Source organism: Panthera tigris, chromosome C1 (genome assembly GCF_018350195.1).
Source record: "Panthera tigris isolate Pti1 chromosome C1, P.tigris_Pti1_mat1.1, whole genome shotgun sequence".
Lineage (NCBI taxonomy): Eukaryota > Metazoa > Chordata > Mammalia > Carnivora > Felidae > Panthera > Panthera tigris.
Window position 1 is genome coordinate 126459522 of NC_056667.1, and position 12006 is coordinate 126471527.

The window sequence follows — 12006 nt, forward strand, 5'->3', positions numbered from 1 at the left end:
GCTTTTGAGGAGATATTGCTATATTTCCTTTCTTGTACCTCAATTTTTAGGCCCCTATTTCCCTTCCCCACTAATTTTTAATTATTTGTGTTTAGATGATTGGCTTGGATTTTCTCCATTGAAAATACCACCAGTGGAAAGTTGCTATTCAACAGGTTATAGTTTCAGTTAAGCAAAAGAATAAGTTTTAGAGATCTGTTGTATAAAACTATGCCCGTATGTAGCAATATCATGTTGTACATTAAAAATGTGTTAAGAGAGTAGATCTCATGTTAAGTGTTCTTACTAGAGTTTTTTCAAAAATAAATATAACATGGCTGTAATTTATTGGGAGTAAGAGTTCAGAACATCCCTATCTCCAAAGACAAAGGTACACCAAGAGGAAGCTGAACAAACAGGTCTTGCTAAGTTTTCCCCAGTTTACTGCACTTACTTTATACCCTTTTGAAAGGTGTTTTGAAAGTCACACCTCCATGACTTTCCACTTTTCATCAAAACTAGTATTAAAAAATGCTCAAGTGGAATGGTTTCTTCAGGTCTTCATTTCTCTTATAAAGGCTCCAGTGTTACGTAAAACTTACATTAAATGAATGTGTTAGCTTGTCTCTTGTTAATCTGACTTTGATCAGCCTAATTTATAGGGGTCCCAGCCAGAGAAGCTGAGAGGGAAGTAGGAAAAAGATGATACTTAGAAGAGAATAGTGGCAGTTTTTGTGATTCTAAGGATCAGTTCTTTGGCTATGCTCAGAGTCTGAGAGTGGAAACATCACTCATGGTATTAAAAATACATCCTTAGTGGGGCGCCAGGGGGGCTCAGTCAGTTAAGTGTCCAACTTCAGCTCAGGTCATGATCTCATGGTCTGTGGGGTTGAGCCCTCCGTCAGGCTCTGTGCTGACAGCTCGGAGCCTGGATCCTACTTCAGATTCTGTGTCTCCCTCTCTCTGCCCCTCTTCCACTCACGCTCTGTCTGTCTGTCTCTCTCTCAAAAATAAAAACAAACATTAAAAAAATACATCCTTAGCAATTAAAAAAGGAAAACCATTTAAAAAAGCACTGCCACCACACCATCAGTAGTAGCATCAATGACAGAAACAACAACAGCAGCAAAACTTTGTTTCTAAGATTTCCTATCTTTTCTTTCCCCTGCTCCTACCTCAGATATTTATCTTGGCCTCTTCGCATTTACCTTCCTAGAGGCAGTAAAGATATCCTTTATTTACTCATATTTGTTTTCTGCCTTAGGTCTAAGTGGACAGAGAAATGATACAGAAGACAATGCAGACAAGATCTGCATTTTAACATCTGAATTATATTTATTCACTTGTTAATAATAAAATTACAATGCACTCTTAACATGCAACCAAATGAAGTCTTTCTCTTATTTCTTATCAACTGTTGTTAGCAAAATGTATAATAAGTATTCTATTATATAGCTTCATTTTGAAAAAAGGATAGCACAATAAATGAGTACATTTGGACTCAGTTTGGAGTCTTACTACAAAGTGGCCAAACACATGGTAGATTTCCTTTTGCCTTTACAGTTAGGAGCTCCAGCATCTAAACGTCATTTAGAACAAAGAGATGGACCTTGATTTTCCCAGAAAGGCTTTGTGCTGTTTAAATCTGTCATCTTCCGATTCTAGGGTTGAAAAGAGTCTAGGGTTCCTGAAGAGTCAAGGAATAGATTACTTTGTAGTGCAGCATAGGGGAGGAAAAGTTTTCCTTGATCCTCTTAGGGTTCTTGGCTACATGACAATTAAACGGACAAAGACCGATTAATAGGAGAAAAGCATACAGATTTATTTAGTAGAAATTTTACATGATGTAGGAGCCTTCATAAAGAAATTAAGACCCAAAGAAGCATTTAAACCTGAGTATTTTTATGTTAGATTTGATGAAGAGTGGACAGTAATCAGAACATTATAGGTTAGAGTGTGAAGTAAGAGAAATAAACTGGGGAAACTTAGCAAGACCAGTGTCCCTGGGGATAGGAAAGGCAGCTCTCACATGAGGGTTTTTTGTTTTTTTATGTTTATTTATTTTTTCGAGGGAGAGAGAAAAACAGAGAGAATGTTGGAGGGGCAGAGAGAGAGGGAGACAGAGTATCCGAAGCGGGCTCTGCACTGACAGCAGAGAGACATGGGGCTTGAACTCGTGAACTATGTATGAGATCATGACCTGAGCCGAAGTTGGAGGCTTAACCCACTGAGCCACCTAGGCACCCCTCATATGAGGGTTTTAAGACCTGCTTCAGGGGAGAAGGGGAAGTGGAGTCAGAGTGACCTTCCTGCTTCCGCTGTTTTTGCAAACACCTTCAGCTTAAAATATTTGATATGGCCACCTACCATATTTTGGGGTATTGTGTATTAAACCCCATCATTAGACATCTCAGACACTTGGGCATTGTCACAGATTATAGTTATTTTTACTTTAGGAGTAGGGAAAGGGAGGTGGGGAAGAAACTTCCTTTTGCTACTCCGATTACCCCTCCCAGATAACTGCCAACATTGCTTCTCTTCAAGCCTGGCTCAGACCATGAGCCACACATGTCAAATGTGGTATGAAATATGTGACTGGCTGAGTGCCCAGTACTCATAAAACATCTTATGGAGGGGTTCAACTGGGTCGGTTAAATTTCTCAATTTTTCAAAGACAGTGTATGCCAGTTCCCTTTCCAGTTCCAAACGTATGATTTGTTAGGATCTTTCCTTTCACTCCTCTTTTCCACGTGGTGCTTTCACATCATTCTTTTTTCCTTAGTCTGTTTTTGGAGCCATTTATTTGGATTTCAAATCAGCCCATCAGGGCGTTGACTTCAGGGGGTGAGTGAAAAGAAAGGAATCCAGAGGAAGGCCCACCTGCACCTCTGCCTGTCATTGACATCGTCAAAAGGGATTTATTAGGCACTGACTTGTGCCTAATCTCCCTTGGAGTCTAAATTTATTGTTGAGAAATCTCAGACCTTAATGGGTATCCAAGTATTTCAGATTCAATTGCAGATGAATCTTAATGGCAATTCAAATGTTTGAAGACAAAGTTCCACAAATCCTTCTCATGCTTTTATTCAATAACTACTTGTTATTATGGGTTTATAAATTGATTGCATTAGACTTACACTTGCTGAGCAAATTTTTATAAAGATCTTAATCCAGAAAGTCAACGTAGGTGGCATTTTTAAGCTAATTCTTTTGCTCTGGACAGCACGCCCAGCCGATGCTTCCCGTTTTCCCCTCTCGGTGCCCTGACCCTTGCTTGCAAGTAGCCAAGATATCAGATCATGAAAAGCCCAAGGACGGGGATCAAAATGTGGATGACAGGAAGCTCAGCAGGAGGATATTAACACTAATTAGAATACTTTTTTCTGACCACAGATAATGATGGCTTTCTTTGTTCAGCATCATGAGTAAATCCTCTCACTACAGATTTCCATACTCCAAACCAATCTGGGCATCTGGATGGAACTGCTGTTATGGCTGAATTAGCCATTCCAATTAGAGAAAGTAGGGAGTTGCCTCCGTGTTTTGATTCCCCAATCATCTGTGATAACTGGATTTAAGGGGGGGTTTATGAAGCTGTTCTTAGAAGGAAGATGCATTAGCTATGACATGACCTATTAAGCATGTGCAGAAGTTATGAGCTGAGAAAGGGTAGGGACACACATAAGTATTTTGAATTGACACTTAATTTTTTTCCCCCCTCACTGTGCTGGCTCTGTGCTGAATTAATTCCATTTTTATCTTGCTTTTAAATAAAAATTTATGGATGGCAGCTGAGGTCCTTCTTAGGGTCTTTATGATTTGGGATTAAGATCCTTAAGTGTCTGGGCAACTCATTAGCATGTGCACTCTAGCCACTTGTATGGAGTCAGTGGAGGAAAGGAAATGAAGGAGAAGGATGGGGAAAGAACAAAGAAAAAGTAGGCAGCCATTTTTAGATAATAATAGTTTTAATCATAATAGCCATTATTATTAAAATTATTATTATTATTTCACTGGAGCAGTTAGAAGGCTTCCTTTAAGGGCTAAAGATCACATGCTACCCCCAACTATAGCAGAATAAGCATCTTGGCCAGAATTTACATTCATTTTGAAAGTAAGGGTTTAAATGCCTAATTTAAATTCTAAAACATGAATTTTTAAAAATGTTGGGAAAACAAACATGCAAACAACATTCTACCACACAAAAATCTGAAGGCAGTGTTGAGATGAGAAGCAGTGAGGTTGTATCCTTTCCAGGTACACACCATGGCTCTTTCAACATGTGCGTCTTTGGCCCATTGGGAGGCTTTTTTTGCCAGTGGATTTGTGTTTGTTGGGCAGGGCTGATGTGTAATACAAAGACTAATGTGTAACCTTGAGCCTGCAACCAAGACGCACATCCCAAGTGCTTCCAAGCCGGATAGTCTCCTTTCCACTCCACTAATGATGAGGTAGTGAGGTGGTGAATCTCAGGATGCCCTTTCCTTGGCAGACTCTCTGCTGTGGCTGTTACCTGCTGGAGCCACCCCATGGGGAATTAGTCATGCAGAGTCCTACGTCACGGAACACGAGGAGTTTTTATAACTCAGTTCCTTTTACAGGGTTTGAGCTGGCCTACCCTTGGCCTTTGGGGTCTGGGTAATAGTGCCTCCTGTCTACTTTCTGTGAACTGCACAGCCAGGTCAGCATAAACCAGCACTACCCAGGGTTCGAATAGCTTCATAAAGTGTTCATAAGGATCTCCCTGAAAGGAGATTCCTTGAACTTTTCTTGGCACCTTTTCGGTGTTCAATAAATTTTCTCTCATCCTACCCTTCAGTGGCCTTTCCACAGTGCTGAAAACAAATACTGAGAGGTTAAAAGCTGGTTAAGAACTTCTCTGGTTCACAACAAACATTTATTGTGTAAGTCATCATATGGATGATTGACATATCTCACTAAGATTCATGGAGGGCTTTTTGAATTAGAGAAGAGCTTGATACCTCCAAATATTAAATATATTTATTTACCCAATATAGTTTACACAGCACAGTTTGTAGCATATGAGTGGAGGGATTGTAGTGAGGTAAGTAAAATTCAGCTCATGCAAGTGAACTTGTTTTTGTTAACTGAAACAGTCAAGATGGGGCTTTACTCTATGTCTATGCCTATGCTTCACTGTTCCTTGGAAAACTGGAGCATAGCTGGACATCAAGAAGAGAGAAATCAATGCAGACTCCAGCTTCTATATCTACAGAGTCCCCAAGGGCAAGACTTCATCTTGTTCATAATCACAGAGGCTGACACTTACCAGGTGCTTAATAGATGCTGGATAGGGAATTATAGAAGGAACTGAAGCAAAGGGATGTTAGTGAAAAGTGCAATTAGTGGGGCCTGGTGTTTCAGTGGTGCTCATCGATGAGGAAGGTGATTAAATATTAACTTGTATTCTGCTTTAAATACAGAGAAAACATTTTCATGTTTCTTTGACTTTAGATTTTTCATGTGTGAGTTGGAGAGTTGGATCAGATAATACCAAAGGTCCTCCCACATCTAGCATGCCAAGAATCTATTCCCAATTACTGTACCCAGAGAGTACTATATTTGTACCTTAGTCAATAAATACTGAGTACCCATTAGCTTGGCTCACTCTATTACCTTGTTGGGGATATGGAATAAATGTACTATGGTCTCTACCCTTAGGAGTTAGAAAGAAAAAAATATCACATGAAATGCAATGAGAAAACAGTTTATTGTTCAACTGTGGCCTCTAAAGATGGCTTCATGAGTGAGGAGTCTTGGAGAATGAGGCTAACTTGGGTAACTAGATAATGGGGAGAAATATCAATCCATGTTGAAGGAAGAGTATGATCAAATGTGAGAAACAATGGACATGTTTGGAGACTCTGAGAATATGGACATAATTTTAGAATGGGAAGTAGAGAGAAATACATTTGGATAGATAGACTAAAAGCATATTCTAAAGACTGAAGGAAAGTAGGAGGTAGGAAAGGTATTAGAGATACATTATCATTGTCCTCATCTTACCAGCCTTCTGATTAAGTTATATAATGGGTCATCCTTCTGGAAATGCTCTCTATTCTTAGCTTCCATAGACCACACATTTTTTTACTTTCCTTCGATCTCACTGGTCTCCTCAGTCTCCTTTGCAAGCTCATCTTCCTCTATCCAACCTCTAAGTATTGGAGGCCCTCGGGGTCCAGTCCTTGGCTCTCTTCTCTATCTACTGTACTTGAGTTAATCTAGCTTCATAACTTTAAATGCCATCTGCATGGAGGTAACTAACTCCCCAATACATATCTCTGATCTCATCTTACCCCTTGGGTTCCTCAGACTCATATTTCCAGCTGCATACTTGACATCTCCACTTAGATACCCCACAGGACCCCCCCCCTTACATATTCATCACTCCTGCTTCCATATTGATCACTCCCCATTGTGGCTGAGGCTGCTGGTGTCTACCACCATCCTTTTGACTCTTTTATCTTTAGTAAAATAACTTCCCAATTTTAGCTTAACATACAGCTGTCCAGCCAAAGGCTCTATTTTATGTTCTCCATTTCAGTTAGGTGTGGTCATGTCGCTGGCTCTCACCAATGAGATGTCAACAGAAGTGGGGTGTGCCACTTCCAGTTGGTGGCTCCAAAACTGTGCTTTCCTGGTGGGCTGGCAGGCAGTTGGGAAAGCTGAAGGCAGAACAGCTAACTTAGATCCAGAAACAGAAACATTGCATTTAGGATAGCTAAGCTATGCTACCAACCATGGACTCTCTACCTATGGCTTATTATGTGAGAGAGAAATTATTCCATATTCTTTCAGCCACTATGCTCAGGAACCATTTTGTATAGCAACTTACATTGTACCCCTAACCAATCTACCCAATCTTCCCCATCTCAACAAGTGCTATCTTCATGTACCTAATTTCCTGAGCCAGAAACCTATTGATGCCTCATTTTTCTTCAAATCCAATTTATCAGTAAATCCTATTGATTTTACCTAAAACATTATATCTCAGATCCATCCACAACCCAAATTCATTCATAGCTACTACCTTACCTCCAAACTGATCACCTTGTTTTGGGTTTGGCCCCATATAGCCTGAAGCCAAGGTGTCAGCAGAACCAAGTCTCTAGGGGTGGATCCTTCCTTGCCTCTTCCAGCTTCTAGTAGTTGCCAGAAATCCTTGGCGTTCTGTGGTTTGTGGCAGCATCACTTGAATCCTGCCTCTGTTGCCCCCTGGCACCCTCCCTGCATGTCTTCTCTGTGTCTCTTTCTTCCTCCTCCTCCTCCTCCTTCTTCTTCTTTTTCTGCTGCTGCTGCTTCTGCTTCTTCTCTTCCTCCTCCTCCTCCTTTTAATATTTATTTACTTATTTTGTGATAAAGCAAGAGAGAGAGAGAGAGAGAGAGAGAGAGAGAGAGAGAGAACTCCAAGCAGACTCCACACTGTCAGCGCAGAGCCCAACGTGGAACTCAGACTCACAAGCCGTGATATCATGACTTGAGCGGAAATCAAGAGTCACACACTTAACCGACTGAGCCACCCAAGCGCCCCTCTGTGTTTCTCTTCTTATAAGGACAGCAGTCATATTAGATTTATGGCTTACCTAATTCCAATATGGCTTCACCTTAACTAATTATGTCCACAAAGACCCTGTTTTCAAATAAGATCACACTCTGAGGATCCAGTTAGACATGAGGTTTTTTTTGAGGGGGGCAGGGCACTATTCAACCTAGTGTTCTGGAGGTTTAAGGAAACCAGTTTGCAATATTCCAGGTAGGAGGTAAAAAAAAAGGCCTGACCTATGTTGCATTGAGAATCAAGTGGAAAGTATAAGACCTAATGACAATTGGTCATGATTAAGAAATGATAGACCATAGAATTTTAGGCATGGAAGAGACCTTAGAGGCCTCAAATCTAGTGATTTTCAAGTTAAGCTTCTTATATCCTTCAAATAAGGTACCTCAAGGGTAGCTAGAAAGTCGGGCAGAGGGGCATAAGTAAGGTTTTCCAGGCCAACCACCCCTTGTATAATCAGAACAATTACAGCTTTATGTTTTAGATGTTTCTCCACAGAAGATTTTGTTTGAAGATTGATTTTGTTATAAATCTCTTCTAAATCTCTCATTTCACTGATCGGGAAATTGCAGCCAATTAAAGAACAAGACAGTGATTCAGAAGTAAATTGCATAGTGTGGACTGTTGGATTTAAGAATGTGGGGAGAAGCCAACCAGAGCAGTACAGGAAATTTACATGAAAGAGAAGAGGTTTAAACCTATTCACCACATTTGTGAAATGCAATGAGAAAACAAAGTTCAATTGTCTTTGTTCCTATAAACTATAGTTCTTTTGGACAGAGATGTGGAATTGGCCTTGTTCCTGGAGCAGGGACACAGGACATAGTAGAAGGAGCCAGGAGATCTGAGTATAATTCTGTCCTGACCACATCAGTGAGCAACAGACTGGACACAGGGACAAAAGGGAGGGAAGTGACATCCAGATTTCACAAGTAAATAATAAGGAGATAAGATGGTATGCAAATGGGGAAAGGTGGTTTGGACAGAGATCTAGTTTATAGAGGACCTTTTTTTTTTTTTTTTTTAATTTTTTGGACATATTAGGTTTGAAGTGACACCGGAAAACTAAAATTTTGGCAAGTAAACCTGTGTCTATTTGTAGTGCCCATGACTTTCATTTCGATGATGGACAAGGTAGTGTCTTCTATTCCATGCTGTGGAATAGTGCCTTCCCAAGGGGCCTGTTTTGGGATGCACATTGTAGAGGTTAAAGAAATGGTAACCTGTGACTAGGACCATCATCTCTCACCTGGACCGTGTATATACTCTCTGGCTAAGTGGTCTTCCCAAATCAATTCAGTCTTATTTTAATTTTTTTTCCACATTGCTGTCAGTTATTTCAAAACACAAAGCTGAATGTGTTATCTATTCCTGCTTTAAAACACTTTTCATTGCTCTTAGAGCAAAGATCAAAGTCCTTGATGTGCCTTATGACATGTGCTTATTCAGGTGGGTCTGACCTCTGCCTTGACTTCCTAGCCTCATGTGGCACCACCTCTCCCCCTGGCCTTGGAAATCTAGCCACACTTAGTTTTGCTGACTTCTTCCTGCCCCGGGGCCCTTGTATTTGTCCTTCATGCTGTCCTTTCCTGTACCTTAAACTCTCTCCAAACACACATTCATCGTTAAGATGCCAGCAAAGTCAACATGTCTTAGGGATTTTTTCCCTGACCTAAGTCTAAGTCAGTTTAGATCAGATTCCTTTGTTTCTTTCAGAGCACTAAGCTCAGTTCATAAATATGCACTTTTTGCCTTTGGATATTTGTTTACTTCTCCTACTCTAGGTCCATAGAGCAGGGGCTATGTATGCCTTGCTATGCTTAGCACCTAGCATAGCACCTGGCATGTAATAATGGAATGAATGAATGAATGAATGAATGAATGAATGAATAAAAGCCATAATTCAAATATTTGACTTTTTTAGATTCCAGACTCTAATGTTGAATTCTAAAGCACAACTTTTTGGGGGAGGGGGGTGGCAAATATTGCTTTTGGCTATAGGATTATATCACACTTTAACAAAAATTTAAAATTTAGGTCTTCCCACTATATAAGTATTTGGCAAGTTATATTGAGTATTAAAAATACATTTCCTTAAAGACCTTGATTTGGGTTATTAAAGCACTTGCTGAGAGATATTCTTATGTTTTAAGAGTAAAGAAATTGCTTGACTTCAAAAAAAAAAAAACCTCCCTAGAAAACCAGGTTACTGCTTTGCCTTTTGAGAGCTGCAGTAGCCATGGAGGTGCTGCTCAGAACTCCCTTGAAGAAAGAACTTGCCTGGAGCCTGTTGAGTTGACAGTCTCTAGCTGTGAGTGCCTTCAGGCCACAACCAAGCTCCCTAGCAGAGGCCACTATGCTGGCTCTTCCCAGGCAGCTCCCAGGAAATGATTGAGCTTGTTTGGAATGCCAGGACCTGGCCATTTCTGCCCTTTTTTGCTTCTCTACTGGTGCCCTTTCCCCTGGAACTCCCAGTTGGGTTGGCCAAATGGGTTGGCAAACTGGTTTGCTGAGTCTGCATTGTGGTTGGAGGCTCTCTCTTCCCAATACTGCTTCCTCTCTAAGATCACAGTCTGAAGGCTTTCTCTCCCCCATCTCCTTCCTTTCCCTTTGATGTTTCCTGAGCTATCCCCTCCAATAGACCTGTTGCGTTCCTAACACTCTCAGCATCTGCTTCCCAAAACATCCATCCAACATAGGGGGCTTCTAGTAATTTAATGATATACGATGGAAATGTTAGGATTTCATTTATCTTCATTTTAAAAATTTCTTTTCCTAGCCATTCTCTCTGAAGATTTTTAGTAGCTCAATGTATAAGGCCTACTTCTGAAATGAAGAATAATTCCAGAAGAAAGATAATTCTTGTTTCTAGTCTGTAAACTCCACGAGACCTGAGATTTGTTTGTTTCTGTCATATCCCAACACTTGACATGTAGCAAATGCTCTATGAATGTTTGTTGAATGATTGAATGTATATCTTAAGAACCACTTTTTGTTTATATTAAATGGAAGAGACAAGAATAAGACATACTGTAATAGCATTTTAGATACAGGTTGTATTAGTTGGGTTGAGCTGCCCTAACAAAGAGCCACAGACTGGGTGGCTAAAGCAACAGATTAATTTTCTTACAGTTCTGGAGGCTAGAAGTCTGAAATCAAGGTGTCAGCAGGATTAGTTTCTTCTGAGGTTTCTCTTGTTAGCTGTAAATGGCCATCTTCTTTCTGTGTTTTTACATGGCCTTCCCTCTGTGAGGATCTGTGTCTTAATTTCTTCATAAAGACGCCAGTCATGGATTAGGGCCCACAAAGACCTGATTTTAACTCAGTTACCTCTTTTTTTCTTTAATGTTTATTTATTTTTGAGAGAGAGAGAGAAAGTGCCAGTGGGGGGGTGGGGGGGCAGAGAGAGGGAGACAGAGAATCCCAAGCAGGCTCTGTGATGACTGCAGACAGACCAATGTGGGCCTCGAACTCATGAATTGTGAGATTCATGAGCCGAAGTCAGATGCTCTGCTGACTGAGCCACCCAGCCGCCCCTAACTCAGTTACCTCTGTAAAGACCCCATTTCCAAATACAGCCACATTCTGAGGTTAGCTAACTGAGAGTTAGCACTTCAACATATGAATTTTGAGGGATACAATTTAGCCCATAACAGAGGTCCATAAGAACATGCCAATAAGGAACTCTGGTTTAAGATGTTTTACTTTGTGGGCCACCTGGGAAGCTCAGTCAGTTAAGCGTCCGACTTTGGCTCAGGTCATGATCTCACGGTTGGTGAGTTCGAGCCCCGAATCGGGCTCTGTGCTGACAGCTCAGAGCTTGGAGCCTGCTTCGGATTCTGTGTCTCCTTCTATCTCTGCCCCTCCCCAACTTGTGCTCTGTCTCTCTCTGTCTCTCAAAAATAAATGTCAAAAAATTTTTTTAAGATGTTTTACTTTGTGGGGCTCCTGGGTGGCTCAGTCAGTTAAGCGTCCGACTTCAGCTCAGGTCATGATCTTGCGGTGCGTGAGTTCGAGCCCCATGTCGGGCTCTGTGCTGGCAGCTCAGAGCCTGGAGCCTGTTTTGGATTCTGTGTCTCCCTCTCTCTCTCTGACCCTCCCCTGTTCATCCTCTGTCTCTCTCTGTCTCAAAAGTAAATAAACATTAAAAAAAAAAGTAAAAAAAAAAAAAGATGTTTTACTTTGTGTTGGGTGCAGATAGAAATAGAAATAAAATACAATAAAATAATATGAAAAATAAAAATTATATGAAACAAGGCAAATGTCTGATTTATAGCCAAAGAGTTATATAGGTATATCTAAAAATCAGACAATAAAGTATGAGGCTAACCTTCTTGAGTAATTCCTGGGTGGACTTGTATGCTTGACTAAGTAAATCACACATCATAAAAAAGAAACAAATTACAATTCATAAATGACCATATAATTGAAACTACCAATGGAAATTTCTT

The 12006-nt window shown here is 40.5% G+C and overlaps 1 long non-coding RNA gene across 1 annotated transcript in view; it reads left to right on the forward strand.

Moving 5' to 3' along the window:
- The window catches only part of LOC107181251, a 100303-nt gene extending 98978 nt beyond the window's left edge, over positions 1 to 1325 (forward strand). Inside the window, exon 6 of the long non-coding RNA XR_006220675.1 lies at positions 1244 to 1325. This is a non-coding gene — a long non-coding RNA (uncharacterized LOC107181251). The remainder of the gene's footprint in view (positions 1 to 1243) is intronic.
- Positions 1326 to 12006: the final 10681 nt, after the last annotated feature.